This window comes from Aptenodytes forsteri, unplaced genomic scaffold, assembly GCF_000699145.1.
Source record: "Aptenodytes forsteri isolate BGI_AS27 unplaced genomic scaffold, ASM69914v1 Scaffold53, whole genome shotgun sequence".
NCBI lineage: Eukaryota > Metazoa > Chordata > Aves > Sphenisciformes > Spheniscidae > Aptenodytes > Aptenodytes forsteri.
Window position 1 is genome coordinate 8,134,372 of NW_008795909.1, and position 20,931 is coordinate 8,155,302.

Consider the following 20,931-nt stretch of genomic DNA (forward strand, 5'->3'; position numbering starts at 1 on the left):
CCGTGAACCTAGAACTAAAGCACTGCTGGCACGCAGCATGCTTTTTGTTTAGCCAATTTGTCAAAGCCAGCGTTTATGGCAACTGATGAAGAACAGAGAGGTTTGCTCCTAGCAGACATGTGCAATGTTTTAGTCCATGAGAATCACATAGTTCTCACTAGAGTGTGCTTTCCAACAGGTAAAAAGACCTGTGTCTAGGCATAAAGTTTCAGGTTAATGAAACTGTCTGCAGGGATTTATTTCTACAGACCCAGCATCAGTTAGGATTTTTGAGAACATTTTGAAATGCAGTAAATTTTAGTAAGGCTTCATTAAAGTTTCTTATATGTGCATTGAAAATAGAGAAATTCAAGGTAGCTTGGTAGAGCTGCTGGAGTCAGCAGATCACAAGTCAATCAATTGGTCTCTCAGGCCTTTCTATGTTCCTTACACACGTGAGGTGTGACAGACATCTCTGCTTTGTTTCCAGTTCCTAAAAAGCGGAGTCAACCAGCTTTCAGATAGTTGCGGAGGAAGAAGAAATCTTTAAAATGCTTTTTAGCCACAGCCCAGAGCAGTGTGTTTCTATGTCACTGCAATGATTCTCCCCATTTCTCTCATTCTTTTTGCCTTAGGTCCATCTACCGAGGTTTTCTCCAAAGCCCGACCAAATAACCAAGTTGCAGCCTTTAGATCTCTGTGGGCTGCAGCAGCATTGAGTTGCAGTTCACAGACAACCTGGTACATCTGAGCACCGCCATGGACTCCTCCGAGCGGCTCCTAGGACTTTGTAATCTTTGATCTTGCAGTACTGTCACTTGTACCCAAGTGCCGTGTGTACGTGTGAGCCTCATTGTGCCGAACAAAGAACACACTCTGTCCTAAGGAGCTTACAGTAGGACATCAATATTGAATTTTCCCCTCTGCTGCCATGGTTACTAGGTAAGAAAACATGAAAAGTCATGCTTTATTATTCACATACCCTTCAGCCATAAAGCATTCTATTGAGGGGCACATCCTCTAAACTTTGGGTCAAATGGCAAGGTTGCATAGGCTGAAAAACCCTTGAAAATAATTTTGCATAATGCGTTTCATATTCAAGTTATTTTTCCATGGTATTCCTTTATTTTAGAAAAGGGCTTATTTTTTAAGCAATGGGCTACATGTAAAATGAAAAGACAATCCAGTCTGTCTTTTCTATGTGGTATTGCCGATAATCACCACTTTTCTCATGGTTACTATAGTAACTTGGCATCCTTATCTGCCACCTTTTTTGGCACCTTGAAAAAAACTATTTGAATTCAGTCCCCTGATAAACTGAAAGCTTGGCTTCACGATACCCATGGGAGTATGTTAGTGTAACAACAATACTTGTCATTTTTTCTTACTCGGTGTTTAACTTGCTTGTTAGCAGCTGTACAGGCAGTTCTAACTGTGATGTTTTGGGACCCTGCTGCAGGCGTTACAACCAGCGCAAATGCGAATGCCCTGGATGAAACTCCAGAAACAGCCATGAGCTCCCAAAGGGTCACACATGGCAGCCCACGATGCGAAGACCTGAGCAGGATTTTGCTCTTATCGTGCCACTCTAAAAGCAGTTCTGTTTCCAAGCTTGACAGTTTTCAAGAGGAAAAATAATCTGTGGACGTTAAACTATATAGTAAGAATTATTATGAAGGTTCCTGTGGTAAATCAGTGGTGAATCAACGACCTTGTGATGCTTTTAATCCCTTTCCAAGTGTGTGACACCCAGTCTGCACGGCAGATGAGACCGAACCCAGGCTGGGGATGCTGGAGAGCCGGGGATGCACAATGCACTGCTGAGAGACATTTTTGGAGGTGAGTTCATGGCCAATGCAAACACCAGGTGCCCCAGCTGCGCACGGCTCCCCAGCAGTTCCACCTCTTTTTTTGCTCTAAGGGCACCAAAATCATGCTTGTGATAAAGGTTGTTTTTCTAATTTTGTCAACATGTGGCCCAGATACATCCCTCTGCTCATGCAGACCCTGTGCTGGTGCCCTTAAACCTCTCTGCACAGAAGTACCCTCATCACTGGAAGAGAAAAGGAGATGTCGACACCTGAACAGCTGGTGTTAGCTCCCGGCCATCAGGCACAACGGTCCGGCGTGTCTGCAGAGGGGCTGAATATTTGCTGAAGCCAGAGCATTTGGTGATCCATCCCTGCAGCTGTGGCCTCTTCAGCAGATCTCAGGCTTTTTCCTTTGTTATCATGTTCTTTTGCCTAGAGTTTTGAAGAGCAGACAGGTTTGAAAGGTATGTGGTTGCAAAACAACAGAGGAAAAATGTTATCAAGAGCCATTAAATAAAAAGCAATTCTATTTTTGCAGTGTGGCTGGAGTGCTTCTGGAGACTGACAGCGTGCCCTCATCCCACTCCTCACAGATACCCTCCCCTGGCCACTGCCAGAGAAAAGACAGGGGCTGTGGAGTGCTTCTAGACTGACAGCGTGCCCTCATCCCACTCCTCACAGATACCCTCCCCTGGCCACTGCCAGAGAAAGGCTATGCCGCCAGCGGGTCCTCTGCACTGACCAGGTACGAGGTACGTAAAATACTTTTCATAAAGAAAACCAGCTAGGCTCTTAGTACAACTGTTACTACACTGGTACTGCTAGTGTACTTCAGATGATGTTTACATTACACTGCTTAGGGTTTTTATCTATTAAAAAGTTCATTATTGGATGATTGTGCTTTTTATCTGTGTGGGAGACCAAAAACCTTAGGTCACGCAAATTACAGACGTCGTTTTAGAGCACTGCATATTTGTTAGGCCATCTGCTACTGCAGCGCTCAAGGCAAAAATCTTCATGCAGGCAATCTATTCACAGCCATTGTTTTACCACCTGATGTGCAAAATATCAAAGCTCTGGATGGATTTATTATTCTCCTGAGTAATTTTTTAATGAATTCATAAAGCTCGGGAAATGTCCCATGCAAGAGTTTCCTTTACATTAGGCTGCTGTTTTCTCACCGGGGCTTGAGAGGGGCCTCTGAGGAGGAATCCCATCATGTCGATAGGTTTGTTATGCTGAACACATGGCTTGGTGGCACTGCGTTTTGTCATTCCAACCTCGGTAAGACAGATTCTGGCTGGAGGGCTTGGCAGATACGTGTATGGCATTTCCCATGTATCCATGTGAATCTCAAATTAAAATAGCTGCTGTTTTCCCAAGAAAAAAAAAGCAAGTAGCTTTTCAGAAACAGCCAGTTCCAAAGTAGCATTAATGCCTGGGCGAGCTGCATGACATCCACAAGAATACCAGAAGATGATCCAGCTTTTGGGTTTCCTTGTTGTCCTGTCTAGTAACTGCAGAGCCTCCACGGCGCATGTGGTCCCTTTGTGGCCCAAGCATCTTTATCCAAACATATCCCCATGTCTTCTGGGACCGAGCCAGGATCAGACCAATGGCTATGATAAAAATCACCCTCAGTGCTGAGGTAAGTGCCTTGTGTTCAGAGCCATGCAGATCACGGCATAGCAGCGAAAGAGGTTTGGCACCGCTTGCCCGCTCAGAAATACAGCGTTACTTTTCCAGGTACCATCCAGCCATTTGCTCCATCCCAGCTCAGTTTTCAGCCCTGTTCTCCTGCTTGTAACTAAATCCCTGGGAGCAGGGAGAGCCGCCCCGTGCCTGGCTCGCACCCTGCACCCCAGGGCCTCTCCTCCCTATGCTGTCAGTGTCCGAAGATGCTTAATGCCACCAGGGCCAAACTGCTACTGCTGCTTACACTTTTGCAATTAATTTGCAATACTCAATGGTGAACGATGGAGGGTGAACCAAAAGGGCAGGTTCCTGCTCCGAAGTGTTAGTGTGGTAAAATACGGGCATGCCATCTGTGTGCACGCACATCCCTGCACGGGGCTGTCCATCCCCGGCACGCCATGCTGCTGGGACTGGGCAGAGGAAAACAGGGATGGACAGGGGCCATGTGGGAAAGCCTGGACACCCATGAAGGGTTCCCGCCATCCCCAGCGAGTTGCTGGTCCCCTGCAGTGCCACATAGTTGGCACTGCATCAAGGGTCCCGGGGTACCCAGCCCCAGATCTGCCTTCTCTGGGGTGATACCAAAGGGGCCAGAGCTAAACGTTTGCATTGCTGTGAGGCTCCCAGACACGAGCCCAGGGCATCATGTCCTGAGCAGCAATGTCATATATTATTCAGAGTGACGTATTTCATAAGGCAGTCTCTTACAGCAACAGACCCTTCCCCTGCTCTGTGCACACTTACAGTAAGGCTGGGACTCTTTACACTCAACCCCATGCAAAACACTGAGACTCCTCCATCTGCGCTGAAACAGCTTTATCGTGCCCGTGGGTGTCTGCTGCAGCAGCGGAGCTGGAGGTGAGCGCCTGGCAGCTATTGTGCCGTGATACATTACAGTGCCCTGATCTCTTGCAGTGCATTACACCTTATTTAATATGATCTGTAAATCCTCATGTGCCAATAGAAGGAAATGTCTGATCGGTCTGTAAGGTGCTCAAAGGACACATCTTTTACTGATGTCTTCTGTTAACTTCCAGCTCATGAGCAAAGCCAACACACGCCAGGTGCTGAGATACCTGAGAGGAGCATGTCGGCTCGCATCGATCCATCACTCTGTCTCCTGCTGCGACTTCCCCTCCAGAGCCACCTGCAAGCCACACGCACACAGACAGAAGGTATTTATACCTTCCTCCAAGTGAAACATGGGGCTTGGTATTACTTTGTGCACTGATCATGTTGAATGTAATCGTGGGAACACTCTGCCACTGTTACAAGTTAATGACACATTGTTTAAGTGGGAAAGAGACATTTATAGCCAAATTTATAGCTGGAGTTGTAACACTGAACCCCAGGCACATTGCTGGCGGTGCTGAGCCATGGCAGTGTTGCCACTGCTTGTGGCAGGGAAGCCGCGCTCAGCCCTGGCAAGGCTGGCGGCCCAGGGGAGCTGCTGCCCTGGCCTCGCTCCCTGGGACACGCTGTACCCCTCCTCGGGCTCCGCTGGCCCGGATGCCATCCATGCGCACCCCGGGGCACCCACAGCCCAGAAAGCCTCAGCCACGGGTGTTTTCAGGTTCCTGCACAAACGGCTCCAGTGCATCCGGAGCAGCCCAGTGAAATAAGGATAACGGTGCTAAGTTACGAATTGCTTTCCCTTGCCAGTCCTCTGATACCTCCAGCTGTAAACTCAATGCCATGAGATTAAAATGTACAACTGTGTGACGCCTTATAAACCACATAAATATCAACTGGCAAGGCCCCTTAACAATGAAGGATTTTGCACAAAATCTTCAGGCACTAATTCAATCTCAGGGCTCTCTTTCCATTGCAGTGGGTATGCAGTGCCATTAGGAAACCTTGACTGAATTATAACCTTTTATTCTTTTAAGGCATCTTTTTTTCTATCTGCAACAAGGTTTTATTTTGACCCAATCATGAACATAAAAAGCATAAGAGATACAAATGCACTTAGTGATAGATTTGTCTTCTTTGGAAAAATGTGTGACATTGTGATGCTAGGAAAACAGCTATTAATTTGGAGGTTATTTTAAAGCTAATAGATAATTATTATTCTGTGGAATTTTCTTCCCAGTTAAGAGTTTAGTTTGCTGAACGGTCCCTTTCCATTTGCAGCGCTGATATTTCTTTTCCCCTGCATTAACATGTTACGATTCAAAACGAATGGCTGTGCTTTTGGCTTTGAATTTTTCTCCTACATTTTTGACAATTGTTTTTTATGTCTTGTATAAATCACTGTAACACATGATAAAGTCAAGCACATTCAATGCCTGTGAATAGTTAAGTTACTGTTTCTCCTTTGTGCAATAGCCCATAACTATATTTTAAAGCAGTTGCAGTCTTTTATCAAGCACATGTATTGGCATATTTTTGTAACTGGATTACTGAGCATACTGTAACAACTCTTAAGCAGCTCTCACAGACTATCATGTAAATCCTTCTTAATTCACGGTTTATTGACCACAGTGGTTCTGGATGAGCGTGTGGTGCCAGTTCGCTCCCATGGGCAGCATGCCACCTGCTACCACGTCTCCATGGAAATTCCCAAAGTTCCTCTTGAAAAACCAATCTGTTTGATGCAGATCTTCACTGCTTCTGTAGGAAAACCAAGCCAGAGAGGCCACACCGTTTGCAGTGGGTTGATGAATGGAATAGCCTGCAGCCAAGCAGACAGAAGCCCCTTAGTCCCGCTGGCACCCCACAAGCTCGTGGGAAAAGCTTCGGTCTCGTGTGGTGCGAAGGAGCGGGAGCGCCCCATCCCCGTGAGCAGGAGGGTCAGGTCCTGGGGAGACAGGAGGTGACACCCAGAACTTGGGGACATTTGTGGCTGTAACCAGCCCAACAGCACCTGTGTCTGCAAACCTCCTGGGTGTCCCAAATCAGCATGTAACAACACCCAGGACACCATTTGTTCAGTGCAATCTGCAGTCAGTGTGGGTGGAAGGGGTTTATTTTGCTCATTTCATGGGCTGATTTATGGCTTGTTTACTTGGATGCCTCATACACATTGCTAATGTTGTAATTAAACCTTGTTAAAGTGCTCAGCCCCCCCTCAGGCATGTGGTGTAACTTTTTTTTCCCCTGAACAATGATTATTATATAGGGGGGAAAAAAACTGTGTGGTGAGGAAGGGTGTCAGGCAGGCTTGGTTGTAATAAATACCTATTTAGCAGGCAGAGGATGTTTAGTGCTAAATCAAATTGTATATTAAAAGTGGAAATTGCTGAGATTGGTGTTTACCTGTGAAACCAAAATTGCTTCGTGAAGAAAATAATTATAGACACAGACTCTCTAAAAAACCAGTTGTAAACCCTCATTAAATAGTTAAAATCAAGATGCTGCTGTGAAGCACAGCATCAGCACATCATGCGTGGGTTGGCTTGGAGGGATCCCTCTGGCAGAAGCATGTCTGTGGGCTGTGTGTGTACATATCCCATAGAGCTCTACCCCACTTTTTCCCAGTGCGTTGCAATGCCTTCCAAGTTTAAGGTCTTCTAGGAGACAACAAACCCCATGAAGTAATATTAAATCAAGCGAAACAGGGCACAAGGGAGGAATCCTATTACCAGAAAAGGCTGATGAGTTCAGGGAATTAGTGGGGGGAAATGAAAATTATATTAATAATAGTTGTTTATTACCTGTAATGAGGCACCAAACACCCTAATGAGCGAGTACAGAGGCACAGTGCTCACCCATGGCCATGGCACCTGTTTTGCAGAAGCCCTTCCCCTTATTTTAAAGCAGCTTCAGTTCAGCTTAACTCAGTGCTGGATTTGCCCAGGGACTTCTCTTCCGAGGCAGGCCCAGCAGTTACTGCCAGCAGAGAGTATCTATAGATTTGTGTCTATATAGATACTTACACAGCTAGGTGTGTGTGAGTGCCGGTGGGCCAGGCGGGAGAGCCCCAGGATGCTCTGGGGGAGCTGCTCGGCTACATGTGCCGCACCGGAGAGAGGTGTTGGTGGCCGGGTGGCAGCGCTGATGGCCCCACAGCAGCAGAAAACCCCACAACGCTGTACAAATGCGTATTCAAGGCTGTCACAGGGCCAGGGAGCTGCTTGCTGTCACCTAAACCTGCTGTCCTCCTGCGGACACAGAGCCAGGAACAGGGTGGCCCTTTCCTGTAACTCTCCTCCAGTGCTGCATCGTGAGATGGCTCTTCCAGGAACAGTCTCCTCGCATTTGAACTTTACGGCTGAGGCATGCTGGAAGCTCACCAACTACTGCTTGGATGTGGGCTTTTTTTAGTCAACCCTGTCCAAAAGCAGAGACTTTCTTGAAATAGCAGGTGTTCCTCCTGGAAGAGTGGTTTAAAGCCGGATTCTGGGAGGGTCACTTGAAGGACAAAGATGCAGCTGAGCTTCATGGAAACGGTTTGGTCTGAACCCGGTGCGCTGCCTGTTGATGCAGCCGTACAGCCACAGCCGGCAGCGTCGGGGCAAACAGCGCTGCTCCCCAACACACATCATTAATGTGCTGGGACATCAGTTATTCACCAGCAGTTTGACAGTGTCTTAAAAGTTATGTTATTTGGGAAAGAATAGCAGCTCACCACAATGCATGTGACGTAAGGTGCTCGGATTTCACGAGCCGAAGAAATATGAGTGTCTTTAGTCCAGATTAGCACTTTCCCCTCCCGAGGATGACGGAGCTGTGGTGAGGGACCCCTGGCAGCCCGAAGGCCTTGACTCTTGCCTGGCAGGGACAGTTTGCCTCAGGAGCTGCACCACTTCTCCATGCAGCTCCTGGATGGACACTCAGTGACTGTTGGAGGTGGGAAGAAAAGGGGGAAAAAAAGCCAGATTTTTCTTGTGGAGCTGCATGAAAAAAATTCTTTATAAGGTTTCTCAGGCAATTAGCGAGTGGTACTAGATGGCATGTGGAATCATTCCTAAACATGAGCTGGTCACGGTGCTGCCCTACATAGAACTTAATGGATATTAAAGCCACACAGTTTTCAAAGAAATGCAGGCAGAAGTGCAGGCAGTTTGCAACCTGCTTGGTGCAGCTATACAGTCAGAGTGTGTGTCTGTGTCTGTCTGTCTGTCTCTCTCATTAAGGACAGCCATTAGCTTTGGCACCGGTTCTCCAGTCAAACACGGGAGACCAGCGGTAAGGAGAGCCCAGCGGTGAGCTTTTGGATGCTCTAGAAGTGCCATTTATTGATGGGAGAACAGCATCTTGCACTGCCTCAGTCGTGAGGGAATTTCTTTAACATGTGTTTCACAAGTGCCCCTCACGTTTGGCCAGTCTGGCCTGAAAACCTCTGAAGGAATTTGCACCTTTGCAAATTTTACCATTTCCTTTAGTAGCATCAGCCATTCCCTCTGGAACCAAACTGCTGCTGTGATGGCTTTGAACTGCATCGTTGATTAACATCCTCTTGTGTACAGCAAACCTACTGGGAAAACATAAACTATTGAAATATAGCAGACAGAAGAAAGACTTTTCAACCTCTAAGACAGTAATGCTGGAGCTGTTGGTGCGTTTTCACTGTAAGGGACGCTGGGGCCAGGCTCCAGCACGGATCTTCACGCTCTCTCGGGCACCTCCTTTGGAAAGGGAGGAAGGCAACTCCAGCCTCTCACTCATCAAATCCCTCAGTGTACTTGTCTTAACAAGAGTAAGGGCTAAATAAACACATCTAAACAACTGAAAAGCACATCAACATCCAACTTCAAAATAAAATGCAGTGAAGTGTGAAATTATACCTTTTATTCCATAAATCTCCAGCAACCGGCACAGTTTTATAACTTGTATCACACTTTAATACTGGCAGAATTTAACACACCATGCAAACGCCATAAAGTAATTACATTTCATCTCAACAAAGAAACAAGATCCCAGCTCATTCAACCCCCTCCATCTGAGGAAGGATTATAGAGAATTCAGTGCATGTAGATTTTTCCTGGTGATAAATCCAAAGCAGGTTACCAATGAAATGGTAATGTGGGTTCCCAAGGCAGCTGATTTACAGGGAAAACCAGAGATGTTATTTGGTGTCCTTTGAGGCAGTGTCACCCTGCTTTCTGAAACTTCCTGCGGTTTATCCTCTACTTAACCCTAAAAATGTAAAACTTAACTTGAACAGACCACTTTGGCACTTGGCAGTTGCCCCTGTGCAAGTTGGTTATGTGCTTCACACCAGATTCCCATTCAGCTTTTAAAGAGTTATTTCATTTTGCAATAAATGAGGTTATATGAGTGATGATGATGAAAGCCAGCAGAAGACACTCGTGGGTCCACATCTTGCAACACCGGCCATCAAGCCCCAGGAATTTGGGCACTGCAGACCCACGGGTCAGGCTGGAAATATTTGTCATCAGAGCATTTTTCAGCTGCACTTCTGCCAAACCAAGGGTATGTCTGTACACAACAAACCACAATTAATGTAACTAATTTATCTATGAAATGCCTTCAAATAAAGCCTCCAAACTTTAATTAGACCATTGTGATTGAATGCAATTAAAATGTTTAAAGCAAGTCAACAAGGACTGCAGACACTCTCATTGCCAAAGCCCAGCACAATGCTGCAAACACACACAGGAACAGGTAACTGAGGGTGATAGCAAAAGACATGTTTCCCCACCAGGCACAAAGCAACACGGCACCAAAGACTTTCTACCACCCCTGGCTCAGCCACTGCAGCTGGGCGACATGAAAGGGGACACCTTGGAAAGGAGACAAGTTGCAGCGGCCTCCTGAGGAATGGGGATGAGAGGCTTAAATGTCCTAAAAGGGGAGACGAATATGATTGTCTGCCATGGTCTGTGTTGGTGCAGCAGCTCAAAACACGATGACACCCCTCAGCAGCACTGACAGCAATGGGGCTCGGTGATGGGATGGGCACAAGGGAACTCACTGATGTTTGCTGCAAGTACACAGGTTTTTTCCTTTATTCATTTCAAACCACTAGGCATCAGTTTGCTTTTCCTATCATTTTTATTTGTTTGCATCTCAGGCCCAGCCTTGCTTCTGATCCAAGCAGACTCTACCAACATGAAAAATGTTGCACAATGATGGGAAATGTGTTGGGAAAAAGCCATTGCAGCTTCCCAGCATCTGGTGCTGTTGTATAAAATTTAAGGCATACAACGCAGAAATAACTTGCACAGGTCTTTCCATGCTTTTTTGGCTGATACGCCTCGTGAATGTAGCTCAGTTCCCAGTTCACGCCAAGAAACCAAAGACATGGTGCATGCAATTGCATTGCTGTAGTTGAGTCTTGTGCCTGGAGAGGTAGGAGGGAAACCATCACGATTGCCAAGAGAGAGCAACACTGGGCAGTAGCAGCAGAAAGGGTTAAATTATGCTAAGGATCACCTGAACACAGAGTGGACTTGGTGGAAGACATAAAATTTGATGGGAAATTTTTATATCAAAAAGTTCACAAACTTTCTAGGAGACCATGAGCAGTGAAAGACCAAAATGAGGCAAAAACCTGCAAGGTGAGTGCTAGTCAAGTTGCACGGGGCAAGGAATTTGGTAATATTATGATCAATTATGGTAAAATAGGCAAGACAAAACTAGAAAGGACTCTGAGAGGCCAGAAAATGTCATGTGGGGGGAGGGCAGCAAGGAGGTGAGCAGCAAGCAAGAAAAATCAGGTTTCTATATATAAACCCGAGCCAGGTCCCTGATTCCAGCTCCGGTCATTTCTTTTGCCCTTTAGACTTTTCAAGAAGCTGACACTATGCTATAACTTTAACAACCCCAAATCACTCCTTCTAATGGCACCTGTATTCAGATTTATATTCTGTAGTGAGTGGAGTAAAAGGAGAGTTGCAATAGGCACCCCGCAGCACGACGGCCACCGCAGTTCAGTGTGTGCACACCACCAAGAAAAACCCAGCAGGTGCAGGAGAGTTCCCCGAGTTATTTCCTATTCTCTGTCTAGCAATAAAGACACAGTTACACCGGCTGGTAACTCTTAGCAGATGGTGACTTTTTAAAGTTGATTGCTGTATAAATGATACTTTCTGAGTTTGTTCCTTTTAATTCAGATTCTCAGTAGCACGTTCAAATGTCGGAGAGCATCATACTTCTATCTTTTATTTCCTTTGTGAGCAGAAATCTTCTTTAAGAAGCCTAGGAAGTACAGCTTGGGAGAAAAGATAGGCTCTCTCGATAAAAGTGATCTACTTTACAAATGTTACAGAATACAATAAAAACAGTAGATGCAAAAAGCCCACTGGCTTTGTTCTCAGTGGAGAGTTTTAATTTCTATTGCACTTTTTAAAGAGACATTTTGCCTGCACTGTAATGGTTTACTGGATCAGTGAGGTCCATTAGCAGCACAAAGGCAGGATTTCGTCTGCTTGCAGCACAGGGAGGTTGGGGGAGTGGGGCTGGAAGATATCTAATTAATCAGCTACTACCGTAGGCAAATAAAAACAACAGGACAGCTGAATGAGTACCTTATTTACCCCCCAGCTGCCTTGCAGTCCCAAGCCGGGGTGGCCATGTGCCAGACCCCTACTGCATGCAGGGATTTTGGGGCTGAACATGGCCCAGACTGGCAGCCACAGGCTTTAAGGCTGTGCTTTAGCATAAACCAGATTCAGAGAGACCAGAATCAACGCACTTTGGCTCCGGCTGCAAATCTGAAGCCTGTGCAACAGCTCCCGAAGGCAAGAGGGCTGGTACATTGCTTCAAGCTACCTTCCACCTATGGCCGGTGGGTTTACCTGCTTACCCTCCCCTTTTTACTCATCTGAGCAAGGTGGCTATCGATCATCTATTGGCACCGTGGTCTCAAAGAGCTATTCCTGCACCTGGGAGCTGCATCTGGAAGGCTTTCTTCATTTTCTTTCAGTCCCTCAAAAGCCTATTTATATGAAGTGAGCATCTGCAAGAAGTGTGTACATGTTGTCTTTTTAATGGTATTGCAGCTGGAAACCGGATCCCCCAGCTAACCTTTGCAGCAAGGGAGGGTGTTCAGACCAGTGAGGGCTGCTTACGCAAAACTCATGAGGATGCAGGGTTCACCCCCAAAGAGGAGCCCCTGCAAGGACGATAGGTTGGCTCTAAGGGATTCTCTCTACATCAGCCACTAAATCGGGAAAGATACATCTGTCAATAACTGGGATATATTTTACTGCAATTTGCTGCCACCGCTGCCAGCACCAGGTGCCAGCAGCCCCCACGCAGCCCCGTCACAAACACCAGACGTCGCCTGCGTGAGCTGTTCCTGGGGGAGGCATAAAGGAGCAAATTACTCCCCCCAAATCCCCCTCCAACAGCCGGTCAGCGTGCTGGGGTCCTCCACGTACCCCCAGTGAGGTTTCCTGTGGGGCCAGGAGAGCAGCCAAGGGCTCGGACAGTGTCCGGCCCCCCCCGAACCACGTCTCCACCTGCGGGCTCACACGCTCGATGTCACCGTGCTTCCCACTGCTGTTCCCCATGTGGGGCAGCCCATAATGGCTCATTCTGCCGAATTACAGCAAATAGCAGCAGTTTTGGAGCATTCAGATGATGCATCCCCATAGTCCTGCTCTGCCATAACCGATAAGCAAATCTGGCCAGCCTGGCGTGCAGGATTACCATGTGCTCCTTCAAATATTGCTTTTCAATGACACAGACATATCAGAACCAGTCACAAATAAACCTGCCCCCCCCGATCCAGCACTGAGGACTGCTGCCTCCTGCTAGCACGTGAGTACTCTGGAAAAAATGGCAGTGACAAATAGATGAAAGCACCTGTGTGATTTGTACTACTGCGGACCCCTTGCCACTGCAGGACAGCCCCTGTGTTCCCAGCTTGGGGCAGCTGTACCAAAATCAGTGCCATTGTGGCAAACCAGGGAGATTCAAAGGGCTTTGTTGCAGCCGCTAATCTGCCCTCTGCACTCCACCTCCCCTCAGAGTCTGTGTCTTAGCCCATTTATTTATTGCACCTCATTGGCAAAAAGGGAAAGACTTCCCCTGGCCAGAGGGAAATGTCCCAATTAAAAAGCGAACGATGCAGTAAAACAGCAGAGCATTCTTGAGAGCAGTGGTAAAAGCAGCCACCTCTTGTCCTCAATTTATGCTGTTCCCATCACCCTGGGCATTATATTTGTGCTGACAAGGATCAGTTTAACCCCTGCCTGCAATCTAATAAAAAGCTGGCGTGGTGGAAGCATGCATAATCCTTCTTCAGTGTCCTAGGAATGGGCGCAATAAAAAACTTCTGCTGCTGCTGCTGCTCGGTGGCTGCAGCCTCTGCCTGGAATAAATAACTCCCTGCCCTATGCTGGCAGCATGAAGTGCTTTGGACCACAGGCTTCTTGGACCCTCGTCTCTTTGCACTGCCTCAGCCCAGGGTGGGCAAATCATGTCAAAATAGATAAAAATGCCAGAATTGCTGTGTGGGTCAGACCAAAGTGTCTGCAATAACTCAGGATACTGTGGCCTGTGGCAGGGAGCCAGCGAGCCCATCCTCTCCTCCTCCCCCTCTCCCACGGCTGTGGGGCACACATCCTAATGCCCCAGAGCATCTGCGAGCGCAGCACGTGGCCGGTGGTAGTCACCCACCATCCCTTGGTATTTACTAGGGGCAAAAGAAAATGAAAGCCCCAAAGGCTCTGCCATCGCTAAACAACAGGATCTTTCCCGCTCTCGTCATTCATTGACCAAATCAGTGCTGCAGAGCTGGCATTATGCTCCGCTACGCTTTGCAATTAAATCACTGCCTGTGCTTAAGAAACAAATTTAATAATATGATACTAATAGGGTTAGAAATTTCCCATGCAAAGATTAATAATTTATATCTACTTTCATTTTTTAATACTGCTTGTGCTCTGTAACAAGAAAATACTGAGGTCTACCAGCTTCTCTCACTGATCTTGTCTGGGGAGGGCACAGTTGTTACTGGGCTGGAGACAGAGGCCCCCAGCACGATTTCACTGGAGGCACAAACTAGCATTTGGAAATCATGTCCTGGCCTGCGACCATGTTTTGAAAAAGAGATGATTCTTAAAACATGAGTGCTGTTTGCGTGGCACCAACCAGCAACAGGAGGTGGATGGTGAGCTTTGGTGCTGCCCAGACCCCTTCCCGTGGGCATCCCCACAACACCCACACCGAGAGCCGGGGCTGCTAATTGCCTCTGCAACGAACCTGGGTGAAATGAAGCTGTGGCCCAGTGGTTACAGATCACACTGGGCACATATCTGCATTTTGAGGCAGCTGGCAGCAAAAAGAGCAGCCTTTGGGCTGCAGAGCCGGAGGGATTTTGGCACTGTGGGGGGCAGGGGAGGGGAGACGGGGGGGCATTTTGTTGTAGAAGTAGGGAAGGATTTGTGTTAAAAGTCCTCTTTTGCAGCAGTAAAAAAGTATCTTAAAGGAAGGGCAGTGACTGGGGACGTGAGGGGTTGAAAGAGAAGCTAATTCCCTCAGACAGACATAATTACTGCAATTCAGAATGCTAAAAATGTGAAATTAGGAATAATCAATGGCTGTTTATGATCAGTGTCTATACTGTGAATTCAGCTAATCTGGAGTAATTACACTCTGCTAATTCCTGGTATGTGTTATCGTTCGGTTGCAGAGGAGTCCTGCAAAACAATAAAAACAGATTGGCTGCACTGGGCCTGAAGACTGGGGGCTTAGCACTGCACGAGCTAATTTCTCTTTTAATGGTAAAAGCAGTTATGATTTCCCTTATTTATTTTTCTCTCCTAGCGGCAAAGCCGGCGTCGGTGGGCTCTGCTGCCAGGGCTGCCGCGGGCGCAGCGGATGCGCTACACAACAGCACCCCCAATAGCCAGCACCGCCGTGCTGCCGGGCGAGAGACGGCACACCAAACCCCCTTGCCAACCAAACGCCACCCTTCTCCTCTTGTGAAACAGTATTTTCACCTTTTTATCCAATATTGTGGTATCATCCCTCCTACCAAACTTTGTCCTCACACATTTCTTCTTCCAGCCCATCCGGCACAAGGTAACCCTGCCGGTGTTTCACCCGGATGCTCGGGCTGTGCTCGGTCACCAGGATGCCGGTGACACCTGTGGGACGGATCATCAGTTTGCTGGCATGATTCACTCTTCAGTCAATGAAATACTGCTGTTTACTAACCTATGCAAAAGGGGGAGAGGAGAGGCGAGTACCGCAGCAGGATGGTTTATTGGTGGGTGAATAGTTCCGTGCGGCGGCGCAGGTCGGGGGGGTGCGGACTGCAGGGGCAACCCTCGCCCTCTTGCACATGGCGTGCAGACAATGCAGGTGGTGTTTAACACTAGATAAAGAGAGATGTAAAAGACTGTTTCCTTTTAAAGGTGCTATATTTAACATCTGCGGTACATGGCTTAGCCCGGCACGAGCAATCTGAAACTATACAGCCACAGAACTTTTCAGGACAAAGTTTGCAAAGCGGCAGTGGCCAAACCTTTCCTAAGAGCAGCAGAATTTGTGATTAATTTAGCCCAGCAAGCACCTTGCAAAGCAGTGTGTCCCTGCAGGCACTGCGGAGCCCTGCAGACAAGGGATCTTCAAGGGGGAGCCTCCCCCCCAGTGCTGAGCTCTCGTAGGAAACAGCTCCTCAGAGGGACAGTCCTGCAGCCACTGGGATTTTTTGGCAGGAGCCACCAGCGCCCCAATGCTCCCTACCACCCACTGAGGTCCCACACGGGGCTCATGCAGCCAGCACTGGCACAAGGAGGGAGGAGGAGAGCAGCTCCTCGTCCGCGGGCTTGCTACTGCTGATCCTACCATGGTGCTCATCGCAGTGCTGTGACTGTGCACCACAGATTATTCCTTCCCCAGCCTGGCAGCTTTTTGATATCACATCTATTATTTTTTTTCTTAATTTCTCTTTCACCATATCATGCAGAAGCCTCCCGGGGGGGGGGGGAGCCTGCAAATGAGACTGATGTAATTCCATTGCACTGCACAAGTTAATTATTTGCTGAGTCGAGACCAAGCTGGTGCCCTGTTCCCAGCGCTTGATGTATTCACTAATGTTATGTGTGATTTAAAAGCACCTTTCTGCCGTGTGCCATAGTGGATGGGCAAAACCTGGGCTACTGCAGGGCACAGGGACAGGACACGAGGGCTCCCCGCGCCAGCACCACCTCTTGGGCTGTGCCGCAGACATGTCCCACAAGAAAAGCACACAGCTCCCCATCCTTTCCTGTGGTTTCAGGGAAACATCTTGGATGAAATGTGCAGTTGCAGAGAGCAGAAGCGTTTCATGCAAGGTTTCTTCGTTGGGATGACAAGGCCCCTGGCCCTGCTGATGTTTTTTGCTTGTTTCCTCTTGCAAGTAGCAGCAACATCTCCATCTCCATAGAGGACCCAGGAGGCCTCAGGTACCTTGAAGAAGGAGGACAAATTCATCACGAAACAGGCATCCCCCAGGTGCTACAAGCCCCGCGCCGTGGGCCAGCTCCTGGGCGGGTGGGAAGCAGGGGGCGGAGCAGAGACACATGCTGCAGCACGCCGGGGCTTGGGGCACTTCGTTATTGAGCCAAGCCAGTTATTGCCAGCAGCTAAACAAACTAATAGGAAGGATATTTCCCCGGAGAGGGAGGAGGTTTCTGATTTAGACTGCGCTGTTTAAGCCCAGACTCTCACCGCAGCTAAAATTTCCTTCCGAGGGCAGTAATTATCCCAATGCAAGGCCCAGGCCTGTGTTTGCTTTTCTGCTCCCTGTCTGGAAGGTTTCGGTGTAGTGGCTGTGATTTCCTCCAGTGCACAGCCCAGCACCCCCTGCTCCCAGGCCGTATCCTGCACCCCTTGCCCAGCACTGCAAGCTGCAGTCCCAAAGGCAGCACTGCCACTGCCGGCCCTGTGTCTCCTCTGCTGGCTCTTGGATGAAAATTGTTTTAAAAGCTCCAAGAGAAGCCATTAGGTTCTCCTAAGTGATGGGAATGGAAAAGAAAAAGGAAAAAGGAATGGGAACGCTTTTGTTCTCAGCTGCCAGGTAAATGAGGTTCAGCTTTGGAAAATGTATAGGGCCTCTAGTGCTAACTGCGGAGCTGGAGTCTCCAAGGAGTGATTTCTTCCTTCAGAAGCATAATAATAACAATAAATGATTAAAAAGAAAAAGGCCTAAATCTGTATCTACAGTTAACTCAGGACTCCTTTGGAGTTCAGGACTGTTACTGGATAAATAAATGCTTATTTGAAAAAGGAACCTCCAACCTTCTGCAAACGAGAGGCAGCGAAGCGGCGCCAGGGGCCAGCTCACACACATGTAGTGCAGCTGGGGGGAAAACCCTCCAGATCGGGTTATTCCAGATTTATCCCATGCAGGGGGACATTAGTCCTGGCTTCGTGCCCACCCGCTCCCATTGCAGTACCCTCCGCCAGCCACACTGCCCGATGTGCTGGTTTGGTGCAAGAGCAGAGGGTCAGGCTGGTGCCCACCCTGGGAGAGGTTTTCCTCTTCTGATGTGGCAAAAAAGCGAGTGCCAAAGTGGAGAAAACCTCCAAAGGAAACGCATGAGCTCGTGGCTGCAGGAATGACTTTTTTTTCCCCTCCCACAGGACAGCTGCTCCCAGCTGCTGCTGGCCACTGTGCCCCGTGGGGTGGCACGCCGGGGCGCCCAGCCCCATGCCAGGCAGTGAGATAAGGCTCAGGGAGGTGCCGTGAGTCACAGAGGGCAGGGCTGGGCTGGGCAGCCGTACCACCACACTGCCGAGCAGATGGTGCCCCAGCTCCCCGCGATGCCCCGGCACCCACGCTGCCTGCGGAGAGGGACGGCATGCCCGGGACACTGAGAGGTATGTAGGCTTGCCCCCTCCCTGACCACCTTGTGGAAATGGGGTTTCTAGAGCATGGCTGAAATAATGCCTTTCTGCAGCACTTTTCTTTTGACTTGCTGGCAGGTTTAGAGGGTTGCACAGGGAAGGTTTTAGTTGTTCCTCCTTCTCATAGCATGGAGGTGAAGGGCAAACCCCACACACTGGCATCCTTTCTGCAGGGTGCAGCTGTGCCAGTTTCATAGACAGAATTAATGAATTACCTGTGTTAACTGCAAGGGTCAAATCTGCATTTCCACCCATTACAGGATATGTGGTAGAATCAGCTGTGTGATGTCTGGTCCAGGTCAAACCCCTTTATCCATCATGGCTTTGGATGAATTTGCAGGTTGTTCACTATGCAACGCGCCAGTGCACAGCCCTAACTGCCAGGACAACTCCCAGGTGCCGACAGGGAGCCCTCGGGGTGCTGGCACCCAGGGCTTTGCTAGCTGCCAAAAATGCATTTCAGGTCCTCCCGTACGTGCAATTACTAAAAACCAGAGCACTTTGCCGTGGCTGCCCAGTGGAGGGACTGCCTCATAGCCCACACTTACCCTGTGCTTTCAGCCCCAAGAAGCGCCTCTTCCCAGCAAAGAGAGCTTGCTGCCAGCCCTGAGCACCAACGCTTGTGTCCCTCCTTTTTCCCTGGGGTTTTGGCACGGGACGCTTTTGTACAGTCTGCGATCCACAGCACAGGGATGCCTGCCGAGCTGCCGGCCAGCACTGTCGCGCCGGAGGGGATGCGATCGTTCCCCTCCATCTCTCACCGCTGCCACAGCTCTTGATTCACTGCCTAGGGAAACCTCACCGGAGAGGCGAGCTTATAGTGATTTAGCTTTGGGCTTAGCGACATGTACAGAGACCTGGACAAGTGGCCGCCAATGACAAATAAAAGAACAAGAGACCGAATCAGTAGCTGCCACAGATGGGTGACGCTCCTCTGGCAGCCGCAGGCAGCCAAGTGCAGGATGGGGCCGTGCCTGCCCCATCTCATGCAGCGGGCAGGAATGCAACTGCAGCAGGCACCAAAGTCCACCTGTGCCCTTTGCACCAGCCCCACAGCCCGGCTTTCCCGGCAGCACCTCCAGGTGTCATGTCCCACCTTGGCTGCAGTCCTGCTCCCAGACGGCGCTCGGCCACTGCAGCTAGCCCCAGCCCCGCACCCCTGCCCACCACCGCGTGCATCCTGTTCGGCTTCTGTTTCAGGATCAGGGCCTTACCCCGGTTAACCGTTGACTTGTGCTGGGGGCAGTTTCGCCATAAGATGGCCTCTCCAGCCATTTGGCAGGTGCAGCAGCTGGCCAAGCATTTCTATGAGCTGAGGAATTTATAAGTCCTCTGGCAAACAGCGCTCTCCCGTTGAGTAACTCAGCAAAGCTCAGTCGGATTGACTCCTTCTGAGACTAAAAATGGCATTGTAGCATCCTCCATTCTCCTGTGGTGGGACCAACCCTGGATACACAGTGGATGTTCACCCACCCTGAACCAGGCCCCTCCCCTGCATTTAGTTTCACAAGGAAACCCGGACTTTTGGAGGGGTGACTCGCTGGGTGTGGGCATGGGTGATGTCTGGAAGCCACCCTCTTTGGATCCGCATCCCCACCCCGCACCAAAATGATGTCTTGTTCATGGTCAGGGACCTGCTGGGAGAGAGAGGGACGTATGGGGCTCAAAAGCAGCAAAAAAAACCCAAAACCAACAACGCCATAAGTTTCTGGGGACAAGAAGTGACATTTTCCTCCGGTGCTGGGAGAAAATGGGAACATTCACCCGCCGCATCCTGGAAAACCTCCCTGCGAGGGCAAGGATCTGCCCCAGTTTCTTCTTGGCAGCAATAACTCGGCGCTGCCACAGGGCACTTCGGTCCTGAGCAGGCTTGGGGTGGAGCCTTTGCCTTACAAGGCCACAGAGCTCGCTCTTTATCAATATTTGTCCAAGAACTTTTTTGTTCCTGGAATGGTTTTTAAGCAAATAAGTTACAGGGGTTTTTTTCCGGCACAGCCTTAGGAGAAAAAATAAAAAATCCAAACAATTAAAAGAGAATACAATAGAAATCCCAGGACAGGGCTACCCTCTTGTAATGCAATCAGGTCCCAGGAATTTCAGCACCCAGGGACTTCGCCAAATAAATTTTACCTGAGATTAAGGTGAAGATAAATAGCCCAAATAAATACATGACTTCCCTAAAGTGGTAGTGTTTATCGGTTTATTTTTCCATTTCTCTTCCTCTGCAACAAAATCAATAGAAAAAACCCAAATCTGGCAAAGGAGAGCACTGTGCAATGGGCCCCAGTGAGGCTGGTGTCCCCTGCAGCAGTGGGGACTGAATGGGGACTGTTTTGCACACCCAGGGGAGTTTTGCTCCGCTCGCTGTGTCCGAATCACGGCCCAGGTCCAAATCCTCACCAGCTCCAGGCTCTGCTCATGGCGTTTGGAGGGGAACTCAACAGGCTCCAAGCAAATCAATACAAATTTCAAAGACTTTGCGACTTGCCAAGGGGGATTTAAGGACTGCTCTTCTGCTCCCATCACATCCGTCCCCTTATCAGGCACCGGGCTGGGGAGCCAGGTGTGGGAGAGGCTTCCTATGTTTAAAAAGCAAAACTTCATGCTGGAAGGAGCAAAAGGCAAGAGCCCGGTGCTGTCCTGCCAGATCCAGCCACGAGTAGCATTTGTCCTCCAAACCCTTTAAACTGTCTAT